This window comes from Neopelma chrysocephalum, unplaced genomic scaffold (assembly GCF_003984885.1).
Source record: "Neopelma chrysocephalum unplaced genomic scaffold, ASM398488v2 Primary Assembly neopelma1_42, whole genome shotgun sequence".
Taxonomy (NCBI): domain Eukaryota; kingdom Metazoa; phylum Chordata; class Aves; order Passeriformes; family Pipridae; genus Neopelma; species Neopelma chrysocephalum.
In genome coordinates, this window is record NW_020897700.1 from 8575788 (window position 1) to 8593733 (window position 17946).

A 17946-nucleotide genomic window follows, 5' to 3' on the forward strand; every position below is an offset into this window, starting at 1 on the left:
ATTGTCTAGGAGCTTAAACACCCTTTCTTTTTTTTTTTTTTAACCCTGCTACTTTACACCCCGATGAATTAGCAGAGAACACACCTCCCCTCCTTCAGATCTCATTCCACTGGCTTTTCAAAAAGCACATTCTTTTAGCGGTCTTTCACACATCTGCTCCTCCTGTCCCTTTAATCCTTCTAGAGGACTCCTCTATATTTTCTCTAACTTACATAACTTTCCTTTAAAAGCAAGAACCAGAATTCTGTGCCATATTCTAGCTAATCTCTCACCTGCATCAGGTACCAGGAAATTGAAATTTCCTTACCTTTAGTGGAAATACCCCACACTATACCCTGTTTTTTTCCTCCAAAGCTGTACTATATTGGTATCTCACTGTCAGTCACCCTGCAACTGAATAAGCAGTTCCAGTTATGTTTTTTATTCTGCCTGCAACTGAGTCTGAAGCAAATATTCCTGTGTTTGACTCCCAAGACCATGATCTTTAACAGCACACTCTGCAGGTATGATTAAGGATCTTTGATCATCCAATTCTTCTCATTTGTTATCCATTTTTTAAGCATCTCCACTTAGCACATTCTAAAAAAGAATCTCAAAACCTAAAATGAAAAACAAGCTATACTTTAAATGTTACTTAATGCAGGATAGAATCATAAAACAGTGTCACACTTCCTAATACAGCAACCCAGGAAACAGTATTTGAATGAACCCATCAAATCTTAACAGGAAAAACAAAGCAATCAACAAAACTCCTTCCCTCAAAAGCCTAGTAGGTAAAGCAACTGTCTTCTTAGAATTCATCTACTAAAAGAGACTTCTTTAAATTATAGTTCACTGGAAAGTCTGTGATATTTTAAACCACACAGAAGAATTTTCTAACAGATTTTGTTGCTAGGACCACAAGACAGGAAGGAAGGAGGATTTGGGCTTGTTTTTATCACAGAAACGTGCTACTATCAAATTAATTTGAATAATGTTAACGCTATATTGTTCTCAACCACACCAACACCCCACCTCGTCAAAAACAAAGCCTGCCTGTTCTCTGGCAGCAAACAGCAAATGCAAAGATAGAAGCATTAAAAAAATCTGACACTAGAGGAGATTTGGCAAGAGAGAGTGAGCACATGAGAAACAAAAGAAACAAAACCCAACAAACAATGATAAAGCTAGATGTTTTCTTTTAGGGTGGAAATTTTAAAAAGGCACAAAGATTACTCCTTTTCAAACACTCCTGAAAGCACAGAACATGGCTGTTGGAAGTCTTAGCCACATGTTCTTCACTATCCTCTTCAGCTTAGCCAGAACACATTCGCAGTGTGCCTAGAGATGCTGCAGTAAATATTCAGCAAGAATCTAGTCAGCAGCTATAATTCTTGAAAGGTAAAGTGATAATTAGCAACACAACCCAGTGGCATAGTGCACTCTCTCTCATTTATATTGACTGCTGCAACCATTAAAAGATTTTCATCCCAAAGACAGTACTGCAGTGGTTACAGCTTTTGAAACCAACAGTGATGACTGGCAGATAACTTCAAGTTAAAATAAGAACCTGCAACACTGAACACAAGTCCCATGGTACTGCAGCAGCCTTTAACAGCCCAGTTTTTCCTGGCTAGGAGAGATAACCGATGAAAAGGCCAGGCATGGAATCAATTAAATTAGTGCCAAAGTGGTTTTAAAAAGAAAAGGTTAGATGCTCCAAAGACTTAGCAGTTGAGAGTTTACTGGGTCATTTTTTTCCCTGTGGTGGAAACAGAGTTTTCACTGTGGCTAGAGTACCTTCAAGGAGATGTACTTTAATGCTTGTGAAATTGAAATATTTTACACCCCAATACATGAAAAAGCTATCCTACTATATTCTGCCCCTATGCTCCACCTGCATGGGGTAGATGCAGTGACCCCAGTTACCCACAGTGGCTCAAAATACTTTCAAATTCTGTCCTTTGGTCTAGCCTTTGTGGGGATCAGCTGTGAGGATGGGAACACAGAAAATGCCATGGCACAACAGTTCAGCAAGTCACCAAATCTGCTGCCTCCCTCATGCTGGTCAAGCATCTTAGAGGAAGCATTAGAAAACCAACTGCACACATTGCCACCAATTTACACTGCACCTTAAAGGGAAATGCCCTTGTTCCAGACATTCTTTTGAGATCCTCAAGGACTGGCAGATATTCATTTTTTCTCTCAACGAGTATGACTATCAGCAAATGCAGCAATCAAAACCTACCTCCCCCAATTAAACAGCTCACTAGATGAAACGTTTCCTCCTGTCCATTTCTCAAATTTTCTTGCTTTTGAATTTTACTGAGCACTCATTTTACTACAGGAAGCAGTAAATCAAAACCTACAACAGACATTTTGCTACTATTTCAACAGTAACACCTCCCTACCTACTGCTCTTTTATTTTTAAATGAAATTTCAGGAATCTGAAAATCTCCCTGTACATGAGCCATAAAACCAAACATGGTATCCAAAAGGATGAAATTATCAATTTCACAGAGACCTCTCTTGCATGACTTCTTACATATCTCCTCATTTACAGAATCTTAAGTTTAGACTTTTAATTACTACTCCTGACTCATCTAACGCGTTCACTGCTAACTCCAGCAACGTGCAGACTATGCTCCTAAAAAAGCACAAAACTTAACATATTTAAGCTCTATTTTGTCAGTATTCACTGCTCTGCCTTATACCACGCTGCTTATGTCACTATTCTACAGAATTGCTCAGCTGTTTCACTCAGCTGTCGCTAGTGCCTTTGAAATCCTCCTCAGCACTCTTAATGAACTTGAACAACTGTGATCTGATAGACAGATCACTTTATTATCCATTCCATCCTTTAGATTTTTAATACCACTATTAAACGCCAAACATTTGGTATTGATCCCTGCTGCACAAAACACTGTTAACCATTTCCAGGGCCCAGAAGTGGCCATTCTTCTTTTTTCTCCTCTGTATACTAAACTGAGCTTGACAAGACTTTTGTTTTGGACTTTCACCAAGCATTTATAAAGCACTAGAGCGTGGAAGAGTTCTTGTGCTCCCCGAGTGTCGCTATGACCCAGTTTTCTGAAAGATGAGTGCGCATAAAAATAGTTGTGTCTTTGCCTTCTTATTCAGTATAAAGACCTAAACCAGGATATCAAGGCTAGATTCCTGAGATGATCTCAGAAGCTGATGATGATCTCAACTTTAACTGAACTAAACCAAAAGACTAGCAAAAGGAGAATTAAGATAATTTATTTAACAGATTTCACAAGTAACCACTGGATACAAAGGGAAAAATCATACACAAAAAATTTTTGAGATCAAAGCACAGGGGAATATATAAAACCAAGCTTCAAATTACTACATTTTATGCCATAGCAATACAGTATTTTCCTAACACACATTAAAACAACAACAACGACAAAAGTCATTCCTTATCTTGCCACTATGTTGTAATTCCTTACTCTTGACCATAAAAAAAAGGTCTTATGGTTACCATCATATTCTTGCAATGAGCTACCCCCACAGGCAGCACTTTAACTCACCCAGACCTTATGGGCCTGAGGGCACTTCCTGCTTAGAAGGGTAAAAAGTGTCTTGGTCAGAGCCAGAGCTTGAGAAGCCTCTCTGCTTCAAAAGCATTTCTGATCACCAGTAAACACCGCATTGCACATGGTGAAGGGGATGGTACATGCCCCTCTCCTCACCTGGCTATCCCCTTTTAGAGCCTGAAACTGCTGCACAGACCAGACCTCAGAAACACCCACAAGGGATTGAAGTAACCCTGAAAGCATTTTTTGAAACCTCTGCTGTTTTTCCTGCTGGTTCGCTAGCTACAAAGTTTTAATCTTAAAGAACTGATGTGGAGAGTACCTAAATAAAAACCTAGGCTATAAAGATTGAATTAGTAGCAGAAGAAGACTGGAGAGGAAAACAAGAAACAATATAAGTAAGAACACAGGAAAGGTTAAAAGGAAATGTAAGGGAAGAGCTGATTTTTGTTTGATTCCTAAAGTGGGCGATGCAGGATCTGAGATGTTACTGATGAAAGAAAACTTGTTAAAAGAATCCAAATGCTTAGCGGGGCTAAATGGAAGCAGAAATAATAACCAAATGGTAAGAAATAAAATTAGTACCTCCAGCTATAGGAAGGTTGGGGAAAAAATAAAGAGTCTACAGAATTGCTGGAATAAGCAAAGTGGGAATGGCTGCACATATCAGTGAAGAAAGAAGTGAACAAAGGACAGTTGTTTTGTCACAGCTGATTTGCATGTGCTCTGCATCCACTTGGTGCTTGCCTTTGTTTTGTTTTCTAGGCTGACCTTCACCCCGCGCCACACAAAGGATTCACTGAAAGCCTCCGTTCAAAGTCTCAATTAAAAGCCTGAAAGAACAAAGGTATCTTGCGCTGCAGCCCCAAGCCTGAGCCCCGTGCCAATGACCCAGCAGAGGGACCATCCCAATCAGAGCGCGGGGCTCCGGAACCTGCATTCTACACCGCCTTGGAATGAGCCCTCCTCCCCTCCCAGCATCTGGAACAGGCAGAATAGCTAAAAAGAAACATTTAGCTTGATCTCCAAAGGGTTACTTCTAAGCTTTTATGATGAAAGATCAAAGCTAGGGAAAGGGTGGGACCTTACAGGACAGTAAAGAAAGTTGAGAGTAAATTAGTAGTGTGCATACTAATAAGACACACATGCAACGTCACTAAGGGAGCATGTTAATGGTTTGGGCAGTTTGAACGAAAACATGTGAAAGCAGTTAAGCATGTCATCACCAATACTGTCTTTAGAAGTGTTCTGCTGTTTTATGAGAAGCTCTTCAAAACCCACATGCACATGCAGTTTCATAGAAAAAAAGTGTAATCCACAAGAACTTGAAAATGTGAGGCTGCCTAAAGGGCATCCTGCATGTCCTCCATGGTCTGCAAAGCCTACGCATAAGGCTTGTGATTTTTTTCTTTAAACTGTGGTATTTCATTTCTGGTACTACATTTAATTGAGTTACTCTAACATAGATTTGTTATGCAGCATCCGTCCAGTTCGGTACACTCTCTGAACACAAATTGGGGAACATTTGTGTAACAGGGATAACATGAAAACTGACCTCAGCACTTTGGTCTAAAAGACTAAATTACTGCCAGAATTATCTTGGTGTAATTATACTTATGTAAATACCTATTTATGCTGGAATAAGAGTGTTTTGTTTAACCTGATTTAGCTTACACAACTTCCAAAAGTTTCATCAATGGAGTTATTTGTATATGAATAATCCCGCTAACTCCCTCTGTGTGACTTTTTGGATCATGCATAAAAAGGTGAGTTAAAAATACAATAATCAATAGTAAAAATAAAATACTAATTTTATTAGAGGCAACCATGTGTCTTCCCGTTGTTCAATCATATGCTCCCTAGTGCATTCAAAAAGTAAATGTTTAAACAAAGGAATTAACCTTCTACTAATTTTTTTCTGGGTTCCAATAGCTTAACTCTTCAAGAGCATATAGCCGCTGACATTTAGAGTTGCAAGTACTATTTCTCTAAAAACTTCCTGTTATAGTAAAAGGCAGACCTATTAAAGGAGCCAAATGTGGCTTCTATTGCCATATGTTGTTTCTAATAGTCACAGCTTGAGTTTCAAAACTGATGGTAGATCTTCACTTCCCTTTATCTCCATAGAGTGCTGCTGTACTCCCAGTACTTCTTAAAATCAGGACTTACTGAGAAGCCTAATTTTAGGCAATTATTTCTGGAACATAGAAAGACTCCATGCATGTAAGCTATCTGGAAATACCTGAAAGTCTTGGACACATCTCCTTCATAATTCCATTTTCAAACAAGAGCCTAAAAGTCTACTTCAGGACACAGAGGTTTGAAAATTATTTACATATCTTTTGCCTTGCTCCTGACAAACATTTTTCAATGGAAGTTCTGATGTTATTAGAGTTTCCAAGAAAAGTTTGGGGGTTGCAGAACTCTGCAAAACAAAGTAAGAAGTTCTTGGTTTTAGAGAATACAATTCTGGTAATTCCTCATGGTATCTTTGGAGACTGAGGACGCAAAAACCTAGTGTAACTTCCCAGTGACACTTTCCTCCTGTTAAGATAACTTCTTTCAAGGGCAGAAATTACCTTGTAAAGCATAGTCACCACATATTTTCCTCTCCAATGAACGCTTCCTTGCCCCTCAAGGAATGACTGAGGTTACCATGCAACTATCCAAAGCACAACTTTGTTTTCAGCTTTTGTAGGGAGTTGTAGTCTGTTGGAGTAAGGGGGAGTGAAAGGAAGGATGATACCGCGTGACAACAGACGTACTACATTACTCACAGAAATCCTATGCCCCATGCATGCTTGCACATGCAAAGACTTTTCCCATATCTTTGAAGTAATTGCCCACTTTTCCAGATGCCTAGCAACTCAGGCTGCCTGATGTCTGCAAACTAGCTACTACATGCATATAGTCTCATCTCACATGTGCAGCAGGTCCAACACATCAGGTGTACTATGCATGCATAATTTATCTATCAGGCACTGTCCCAGATTTTAAGATTAGGATCTAAAATTCCTAAAACAGCCAGGTTTGTAATTTTCAATCTGAGCTGTGATGCAGCTAGTACAAGCTGTTGTACAGTGTGAGAGTATCTTCACAGAAGAAGCCACTTGAAATAGCAAATCACAGAATATTCTGAGTTAGAAGGGACCCACGAGGATCATCAAGTCCAACTCTTAAATGAACAGCCCGTGCAGGGATTGAACCCATGACCTTGGTATTCTTAGCACTATGCTCTAACCTACTGAGCTAAGTGTATTGCTTGCAACTTCAGGAAGACTTTTGATTCAGGGCCTGCTTGCAGCTTACTGGAGCTGGAAGGAGATACTTCCAGCATTACGAGCATAGGCATTAATAGCACTTTCCATTCCAGAACTGGAAAAAACCATGAAGACTTCACCTAGAGTCTTACCCACCAGTCTGGAAAATTTAGATCTCTATTTAACAGACAACTGTTAAAAAAATTACGGCCTTCCCAAATCTTCGTTCGCGAAGCCTAGCCATGATTAAAAAAGTTAGGAAATAACACAGACGGACTGCCGAAACATTTCACAGTGCTTTAAATATGCTTTGAAATTTTGTAACCTATTTAAAAACGTCGTTTCTTTTGCCCTACAGCACTAGCAATGAAGAACCTCAAAGGAAGTGCTTAGATAGACCAGATTTACTCGCTTTGCCACTAAGCTCTGCAGCTTCCTAGGGCTGTCAGTCGCGGCCGGGTTCAGCCGTGAGACACGGACCACGGCGCTCAGCCGAGCCCTGTGCTGCCAAGGCCGCTTCCGTACACCTGAAACAATGAGGGGACACACTCAGCCCTCACCAGCACGGTCCTTTGGTCCTTTCCTAGCGGGCCGCTGCACCACAACGCGCGTCCAGCCGCCAGCACAGCCCGCGCTAGCCCCGAGTACCGCGGGCAAGGCACGATCCGCGCCTCCCGGGGTAAGGGCTGCCTCGCCGGCACAACCCGCCCGCCAGCCTCGCACCGCGCCGCTGAGCAATCTTTTATCGTGCAGCAAAGCGGGCAACCGAGCCGGACGGGGAAGCACTGCCCGTCCTGTCCCCTCACACCCCGCCCCACGGCCCCGCCGGCAGCGCCGAGGTGCGGGCACGGCCGCCCGCCCGCCGCCATGGCAACGCGTGCGGGGCGCGGCCCCAACAGCTCCCTTCCCGAGTCCTCTGAGGAAAATGGCAACTTCCAGGGCGCCCAAAATAGGAAGGAAAAGCAATATTCGCCTAGTCGGAAGATGCGACGTTACCCCCTGCCTTTGCACGACACATTTTCAACCAAAACCCATCACGCTGTTCTCCTCCAGCAAAGGCCACCGGTTCCCCTGCCATTTTGGATGCAGGAGCAATTCCCACAGAACATACACTTCTGTGTGCTGCTGCTGCCTCAGGAACAGCCAAAATCACAGCCACGGGGAGCTCAGAAATGAAAATAAAATAAGGGGGTTTTGTTGATTGATGTCTTTGGCCTTGAGGTCCTGGGGCTTTGTGTTTTTGTTTGAGGTTGGTGATTTTACATGATGGTAAAGCAGATTCTCGTCCCATTCCTCTATGAGCACTCTGTCCTCATGGGAAACCCTCCCGCCTTAAGTGAGGACACAGTGGGGGCTTGGTACTCCAAAAAAGCAGTAAAGGCATGAAAACCCCTTTGCTTTCCTAAGGGCAGTGGCATGATGTACTGCTGATGCCAGAAGTAAATCTGAACAGCCACTGCAACCAAATCCACCCCCTTCTTCAAAACCATTTCAACATACTCTTCAAGTATTTTATGCAACTTTTGAAGTCAACATGGCTTCATGATTGAGCTAAGGTTTTTGTTCTTTCATTTTTAGAGTTTAAGAGAATAAAAAAAAAGAACCAACAACAAAGTATTCCCCCTCTGGCTCCTATTGAGGTAGCATCTGAACTTGTGCAAAAACTTTGGCCAATTTACCACTTAGATTTAAGAGGAAGTTATTGTCTAAAAGGACAACCATCAAGGAAACATTTTTGCACAAGAACAGTGCAAGACCTACTGCCTCTATCTTGAATAGATGTAGAAGGTTCTATGACCTAAACATGGTGTGTAAAAACAGTGATCGGCACACATGCAGAAAACCAAAGCTGTAAAGCAAATCAGAAAGCTAAACCAAACCACATTCTCCATATCGCTTCATTTCATCAAAAGCAAGCAAGATAATTAGTTTATAAAGGCAAATCACAGGGTAACAATAGGTGCCTGTTGTGGATCCTGAGGATGAATTTGAACTTTGCTCTGAACCTGGACTGAAGGCCTTCTTCCTGAGTGTAAATGAGCATCTTGGGTTTTAGGGCTGGTGTCTCTCATGGTCCACAGGCATCAGCAACATGTACAACCTAACCACACCAAGCTGATGGATGTTTAGCAGAAAGCTAAAGCAGTATTTGTGTCACTGTAACTCTGTGTTTGGGACACAGCTGGTGCAAGCAGTGGTAAGACACAGGAGGTCTGCAGTGTGCTGTGGTCAAGAATCAGCACCATGACCTCATCCTCTTCCAGCACTCAGGCATAAGGGAAGCTGAGATTGGACTAGCAGCCAATTAACCACTGATTCAGCCTGAATTTCAATATTCTTCTCTTTATGAGCTCACTCATTGTTTTAATTACTTAAGGAAGCTGCACAAATGCATTTATTTCACACTTTGACATGCAATCCATGAGTGGAACTAAGTTGAACAAAATGGAAACTTTTGGCTTGAAGAATGGAAAAAAAAAGATCAAGAAGGTAACACATAAGAGTAAAACCAATTTTGAAAGGCAACTGCCACCCCTCTAAGCAAGACTGAGAACTGCTAGCACAAGTGCTAGGATCTCCCTCACCGTGCAACTACACACTGGAAATCCACACACAATCCACAAGGCCACTGGCACTGCCCTTTCATAATAAACAAATAGCTGAGTGTGAAACAAACAAACAAAAAGAACCCAACAAAAAAACTCCTCCATAAATCAAATTTCGCCAAAACAGGCAGTATAAAAAAGCAACAGTGGGTGATTCCTACGATCACGCAACCTCTGGCATACAGGAAATCCCAGGCCAAAGCTCAGCATAGAAGCTACAAGCCAAGACAGTGCAAAGTTTTTTTAAAAAGCCATACCACCATACTTTGTCCAAAGCATTTTCTTGTCTATACATCAATTTCCCATAGTATTGCTTTGGCTTCTCTGTTGCCATTAATCTCCAAGACCTTTACATGCTGGCAATTGTATTTCCTTCACTAATGCCACTGACACCCATCACTTTCCCTAAAAGTCAAATATGAGAAAATAGTTCTTTAGTGGGTGACATCAGCTGTGTCTGGCATTTTACAAGATCTGGAAGACCAGCACTGCCCGAAGGAGTTCACAGCCTAGTTCAGGCAGAGCCAGCATGTTTCAGATGCAATCGTATCTGTGAGGCCACGGGAGCACGCGATCACTTCCTCCTTGTGCTCTTCAGCTTTACATACTCACCAATTCTTTCTATTTTTCTATTTTAAAAGTTTCTTTGGAAAAAGGAAAAAAAAGGCTCATAATAATTTTATCAATTTTGGTGTTTTACTTTGAGACCATCCAATACCTTTGGTTATTAAACATTCATGATTCCATTTTTCCTCAAGTACAGGAGGAAGAAGTTGGCAATCAACCAGTGAGGACAAGCTGACTGACAACAGCTTACAGCTAAACTAGCAACTGCTCAACGAAATTGCACAATCCATAGAAGATGTGCCATGACTGTTAGCTTGAGGATGATAAGCCTATAATCAAAAGCCATAATTTCTATTGGAATCTCTTGTTTGTATTTAAAGAAAATAACAAAAAATCCGGTGCGCACATATTTCTGCAGTATCTGAAAGTAAAGGATTCCTTAGCTTTCTACACATAGTTTCTGTTAACTGAAAGTCTGGAATCATCTAATTACTACTTCCACATACAGGATTTGCCCAGATACTAAAATTCTGAAGCTGGAAGCTTACAGATGTTTTTGTTCTTTTCTGCTTCATTGCTAAATAGGAAAGATTATGGCAAAGATTAGGCTAGACTAGGCCCTTGATTTGTTCCAACTTCTCATCTCTCTCAGATGCAGGTTTAAAAATGTCAACCAGAACTGAATTAACAGATGATTAGTTACAGCAAGAACTAAATTCAAGACCCTGCACTCACCAGTAGGAACTCCAGCACATCTGGATTCTTCCAGCCACCAGGAAAAGCTCCAGGACAGATCCAGGACACCTAACTCCTGCAGACTAATCATCAAGTTTCCCGAAACGGCACCAGGGAAACAGCTTCGATTCAAAAGCAAGGGGTGGTCAGGACGTTGAAAAGCTACTTGAGAAACCTGTGGTACATTCAGTGCTGTAACTGTTCCTGACAGAAATGAGCCTGGGTCAGCTTCACACTGCCCACGTGGGGAAACTCACTCACCATTCACACAGTTTTTTTAGTCTGTGTGGAACACTATGGTGCAGCAGTTACACGGCTTATGTTAACAGAGCTACCCAGGCCAGAGTGAGCTCTGGACTGCCTATACAGCCCCTAGTACTTGCCATATCCTAGATACATGTTTGGCCCTCTTAGATTTTTTTCATTTATTTTGAAATTTAAGCATCTGGAAAACTTTACTGAATAGTTTATGCAAAATGGTCTCATTCCCATGCGAGAAGTCTTTAATTTATAAGAGAGAGATAGGGTTAAACAGGCAATAAAAAGACCATACATACCCATACTGCCCTTGAAAACATTTACATCAGATGCATATGATGGAAATTATGTACTCATCTGTGCTAACACCTTACTAGGAAACATGGTGATCTTATTAGGCAAAGCATTTGAGTTTGCAGAGGAACCAGAACCAAACTCCCTGGAACAGCTCTGGAGAAACCAAAGCTGAGCTACGTGCTCAAAATCAGCTCACCGCACTCAACCCTTGTTCAGCCGCACTACCAACTGGTATGTTGGGTAAGCCTCAAACAGACCAAGCCATCCCAGTCTGACCTACAGTGGAAAACAAAGCCAATGCTAACAACTATTTTCAGCTAGATCCTCTGGATCAATACTGAAAATGCTGTTGGATGTCATCATGGCTTCTTCGGATGGCCTGAGGAATCCAACCCCATGCTGGTGGTTTTCTGGGCTACTACTCCTTTGTTCACAGGAAAATGGAAGTCCTTGCACAGACAATGCTTGTCATGTGCCGAAGCATTCATCATAGATGCCTAACTGCATAATAGAGCTAACCAACCTAAATGCTATCCTATCCATTGCTCTTCTTGCCCATTCCAGGACAGCCCACATTTATGCTTGATCCTCTCCCATTGGTTAGTTTAGGGAGCTGACCCAGCAGAAGGCTAGTCCTGCCAAAAAAAATAATGGATATTTTATGCCAAACCCTGGCTGGATGCCCTGTTAAGACAGAGAAGGTCCGGTCTCAGAGCAAAGTAGGAGGCAGTATGCCACAGGCAATGGAGAATCAGGACCTCCTGCGCTGGGAACCACCAGTTATAGGTAAGAATTGTTCAGTTATCATGAAACTCCATGTTAATATGGCCACTCATCACAAAAATGACTGACACAGCCACTATTCTGACAAAGTCCATGTGACAGCTGAAATTTTCAAAGAGCTTTAAAAAGGCTTACTAAATTCCATCTGTTTTCATGCATTCTGGGTTCGAGTCTATCAGTGCTGGTTTTAACTATAAGGGGCAAGTTGCGCAAAAGCAAGTGTAGTTTGTCGTATCCAATAGACCATAAAGACTTGAACAAAGTAAGGACATGTCACTGGAATAAACAAGGATATAAGTAGCAAGCCCACATTCCAAGAATGTGTTTAAAAATAGTGCTGTTCTGACAGACACAGCATATACCCATTTTCATCAGTAGTACCAAAGATCTGTTAAAAACCATCAACAGCAATAATTGAGTTTCCCAAGGAATATATGGTCTATTAGACATCAGATACTGACCACTGTTATGGAAAATAACATGCACAAGAAGACAGGCAGAATCTTGCATTTCTCCACCCACTGCTGGAGTATCTCCCCAAAACACAGATGACACACAGTCACAAAGAATGGCAGAAATTCTACCATGTATAATACAATTCCACTGATATTAAAATGTATCAGAAAACCACTCTGATATTGTGAAATATTAATTTTAGAAAGAGGGAAAAATATTTTGACAAATGTCAGAACTTCCTGTTACTGCATTCCTACATGAAGTGTTTCTTTTTCTCCCTTCAAATTAGTTTCTTCTGAAAGGCTGCATTAGGTAGAGCAACAATTTAAAACATTTAAACAATCATATTTGAAACAAAACAGTCTGATCCACTGGAATTAAGTATTTCATGTGATCTAAAAATATTGTGTTTAGGATTTTCTTCCACATGAAATCTGACTTCTTTGGAGCTCTGTTTCAAATCAGAAAAAAATTTCCTTAGAATCCCAAAACCTCCACAAAATAGAGCCTCTGTCTACTAGTCAACTGTACATAAGCCTCAAATTTTACAACACAAGTTTCAATATATGTCCTTACAAGAATATCCAGCATCATATATTTCCTCAATTGAAACCTGAGAATCTTAACACATTAGTTTCAAATGAAAACTTTCATTCAGTCTGAGCAGGATTTGAATTTTTTGCTTTGTTCTGCATCTCAATCTCTGTTTTATTAATTTATCTTGCAAACTCAATTTTTGATTGATTTGCATGTGTTTATAAATATGTATGTACAACTCAGAGTAGGAAAGCAGCAATGCCATTACATCAGCCTCAACACCTGCACTGTGTTGACTAAAGCAAAGAAGACTGTCTATTGTTTCTCTTTCTTATTAATGTCTACCTTCCCAGCCTTACAAACTCCTTACTTCTCTGCCAATAACATAAATCATGCTGATTCTATTTGACTTGTAATTTCCACTGTGACTGGAGAGGCAGGTCTTAAAAGAAAAAACAAACAACAAAACCCAGTGAAAATATCTAACAAATATTCTTACGATTTTTATAATGACATTTGCCCCAAGTGCCCATTTGTGTGGAAAATGTTTAAATCGCTCCATTAAAAAAAGTCTACAGTCCTAAGGGAGCTTTTAGAGCTATATACAAAAGATTTTCATGCAGATGGAGGGCATTAAGCACTTCATGCATGCAAGAAAAAAAAGAGCTAGAAGAAATGTTTCAAAAAGAAAGCAGAAATATTTTAAGTCTGAGACAGAGATCTTGTCCATCACACCCAAATTAAAAACAAACAGAAAAGAAACCAAAAGGAGACAGCGGATACACTACAGAAGAGATTCTATCCAAAAACTTAGCATCTAATGTGACCGTCACAAGAATTCTTCTTCTAATCTAAAACATAAACCTTAAAAAACACCTAATTTTGCACCATAGAAGTTTACCACTTTACTAAAGCTATGCACTTAGGCAAAACAAACAGTAAAGAGCCAAGTCTGCCAGAACTGCGGAGATGCTCACTGTTTATCACCCAGAAAACAATACTGTTTCAGCAAACAGAAAATTCAGACTGGAACTGAGACTCACTAGCTATGACAGCAGTGAGTAACTGTACAGTCTTCTAAGAGGAACAATGAGGACAAAATGTGGTTTTTAAATGGATCTAGAGTCATTTATGAAAAGGTTTAACAGTCACCTGCAGCAGTAGCAAGAGGTAGGACTCAAAGACCCCAAGTGCATCTGTCTTCAGAATCAGGCCCCTACCAGAAGGCAACTGTGGGAAGGATGTTAGCTGGAGAAGCATATGAATACTTGGAAGACAGGCTACAAAGCAGTAAGAATTAAGACAAACCCCTGCGGGGCTGCAGGACTGCTTTGAAAATGTTTATTTTTAATTTCAAATCTTGATTCTGAAGTGATAAAGTCATGCCCCAAGCAAAGGAACCAGAATGGTGATGCTGTCTAAAGCATGATTTCATCCTTCCCACCTTGTGAGTTGCTTATCAGCTCAGAAGGACACTGTCAAGCTTAGCAGCCCAGGCTTGCTGCTGGAAGAATGTGGAGTTAGCAGAGTTTTTCAGGTCAGGCTGGGACCTGGTACAATGCTGCAAATTAAGCAACTTCAGTGAATGAGGTGAGAGTCTCAGGAGCAGACAATTTGATCCTGCGAATAAGATTCGGAGTGCCTAACCAAGCATTTATGTAGGAGGGGACTGCCAGCCCTCAGTTTGTTCCTACTTCGATGTTCAAGGGATCAGAAAGGGTAACTTTCTGTAAGTGAACAAATTATACTAAGAAAACATTCTATGTCACCCATTTCTAATCCATACAAAAATACTCTGGAAAAATGAGTTTTGGTTTTTCCATGGCAAAAGCTCCAAGACTGTTTAAAGATCTGTTGTGGTTTTGCCTTAAAGCTCATCAATGCTCAAAGCCTGTGAAAAGCTGTTATTTTCCCACTGCTAGTGAACATATCAAACAGCAATAATAAACAAGCACTGTGAAAAGAGGATCCAACTGGTGGACAGGTTCTTGAACCCTGGACACAACATTCAGGCATTTGTCTGTCATCTCTGTTATCTTATGCCTGAGCTCTGTCATCAACAACATAGATTATCTGCAACTCTTTCTACTGTCTCTTATCAGAGCCCAGATCCTTAATAGCATCATTTAACATTCATTATCTATTACCGAGATGTAAAAGAGAAAGTCCTGTGACATTATTGCTGCCTCTTACAAAGATGAGCACACAACACCAGCTGTTTTAAATGTCAATTTAATGATGGATATCGTCTCACAAAACAAGGTAGACATACCACTGGAAATGTCCCCATGCCTCTCTTGTATTGGATGCATCATTCTTGTAACCTTGCAACAGTCAGGGCTATTCATTAACCAGCTATTAGCTGAAAAAAATAAAATGTCCATTAAAAAGTAGCACCAACTTTTTGAAAATATAGTAAACTAACACACAGCTAAACTTTCAAAGGCAGAAAAGGATTTTAGCTAGAAACTTCATCCTGAACTTCTGCTTTATCTAACTGGATTTCATACTTTTGTAAAGATCTGCCACAAAAAGCATGTGGGAAAAAAAATTATGATCTTTCAGAAATACCGCAGATGATGCCATGCAACCTCTTCAGAAAGAGAATTCCTCACCTTGGGAGTTAATTTTGTACCACCTTCTATTACAAACCCAAAGGATACACACAAAACTGTATGGGTGAAAGTGATTTAAAATGTGTTTCTAATAATGCTTAAATGAGGAGCTGCTTGTAGACTTATTCATACAAACTATTTCCGTTTGTTAAAGCCATTATCCTGATTCTCTTACTAATCCCACTGCACCCCCTTAAAAAGAGAAAGAAAACATACCAAAACCAAAACCCAACAAAACCAAAAAGACAGGACAATTTAAGTGTTTTGATGTGACAAACAGCAGACTCCAAAACAGATAAATGTGCTTGAACAATGCACTTGAAACTCTCACACCAGTGCCTTACATCTTCAAATAAACATCCTGAGCTCATTCAAAATGCAAGCACTTTGAATGTACAATCATGGAAAGAACTTTCTAGCTCTTGTGTAGAACATAATGAATCACAAAGTTAACTTTTTACTTTCAAGATTACTCTCAATCATTGCTTCAGTGATTTTGCTTTCAGCCTCACCCTGTTCCGATCCTGGCATGTTCTGCTCCAGAACACACAGAGAGATCAGAAAGGCTTTGCTTAAGATTCAGAAAGAAGATAAAAAGTACGAGTGATTAGAAGTGTGCTCTATCCTGCCTGAAAGGATGGGGGGGAGGGCTGACAGTGATGGGGGAGAGCAAAAGAGCACACATGATATAATGAGAAAGGGGAAATGCTCTTCCAGAATGAGATGGAAAATGAAGGAAGTGGGAGTGGAGGAGGCAGAAGGGATCTAAACAGTTGTGAAGAAAAAAAGAGACAATTTTTAAATTCCTGAGAGAAAAAAAAATCTACAGCAATCAGGAAACAGATGTAATTTCTTAAGATTTAAGCTAAACAAACAAACAAAAGATTTAAAGGAAAAAGTGAGAGAGAGAGACCTGTCCTGAGGGGGTTGCCAGTAGATGCTGACAGCATCCATAATGAAGCCCTGACTTTTAAAGGGGAAGGTGTCTGGAAAATGCTTTTCCTTCAAAGCAAAACTGGACAAGTCTATGACCAGGGCAGACCAACAAGCAAGCATCAGCACAGTGGTCTCTTGGCTACCCAGACCAAAGAGACAAAACTAACAAGCTCTTCACTTGACCATGGGGAATGAAGGGATGGACTGAGCATCCTGAACACATTTTCCACGCATCTGTTTGGACACAGGACTCATCTGCTGGCCTGGAAGATGGCAGGACTGGAAGCAGGGTGGAATCCACAGCCTACAAATGCTGCTCAGCACTTCTAGTCATGGAACAACCTGGTGGTGCAGAGAGATAGAATTTCTACCCAGTTTACTGCAGAAGTCAAATTCCTTCCAGGCAGCAGTTCCCTCACTTCATTCCCACAACCTGCTATCCAAAATTGATTCCCAAGAACTCTTTTTTGGGTTGGAGGTTTGGTTGTTTTGGGGGTTTTCTTTGTTTGGGGGAGGGGGTGGATTGGGGTACTGTAGGGTTGTTTTTTATATTTTATTTTTCTTTCTTGGTCCAGTCTCCATTCTCAAGATGTAATTCAGGTTCAAAGGCAAGAAAGAAGGAGAACCAGCTCTGTGTCAGCAATTAGCTCAACATCCTGTTAATATCTACCCATAATCTCTCCCAGTCTAGGCATGCATCACTTGAGAACTCTTCATTAAGAAGCAGCTCAACACAGTTTATGAGACCCCAAGTAGATAATTTTCCAGTGGTTGCCTCCATGGGTTACCAGTCTTCATTTCTTGTTATACATTTAGTTACACAGGCAACAGATAATGTCTCCTGAGAATACACAACCAGGTATTACACTTTACCTTCACAAACCCCATCCTCCTCATACCAGTGCTTGTACCTCCCATATGAAGAATATAAGCTTAGTTAGAAATGAGAAACCCTATTTCCCATGCACTAGGACATCCTTTGTTTTACACATTAAAGGAAAATACAACTAAATAAAAGCAGCTAGAACAAACTCAAAAGGTTGGGGGTTTTTTCCTTCCAGTTTTTTTACTTGTTAACAAATCAGCTTAGTTTACAATGTATAGGTATCAGTGCTAAGGGAAAAAAAAAAAGATCAGCAAGTTATAGTCACAGCTTTTAAAAAGTTCTCAGAGTTCCATAATACCCCATAAAACAAATATCACTTATGTCCCCATCACGTAGCACAGTGCTCCCTATTGAACGTGTGCCACAACAGTGTATGCACACCATTTCCCTTACAGCACTCCTCCATCAAGTCAAGCTGACATGAGAGAATATGGTACCCCACATTTCCATTTTTTCCCTTTTCTCATCCT

General features: G+C 40.7%; 1 protein-coding gene across 5 annotated transcripts in view; it reads right to left on the bottom strand.

Moving 5' to 3' along the window:
• The window catches only part of STOX2 (storkhead box 2), a 149483-nt gene that overhangs the window by 31106 nt on the left and 100431 nt on the right, over positions 1–17946 (bottom strand). For 2 of the 5 annotated variants that reach the window (XM_027676642.1, XM_027676643.1), the window contains exon 1: positions 7361–7635. The exons of 2 other annotated variants lie outside the window; for them this stretch is intronic. The gene's annotated coding sequence lies outside the window, so the exon portion shown is untranslated. Of the gene's footprint in view, positions 1–7360; positions 7637–17946 lie in introns of those variants that run through there. One more of the 5 variants, XM_027676639.1, reaches the window with a different exon arrangement.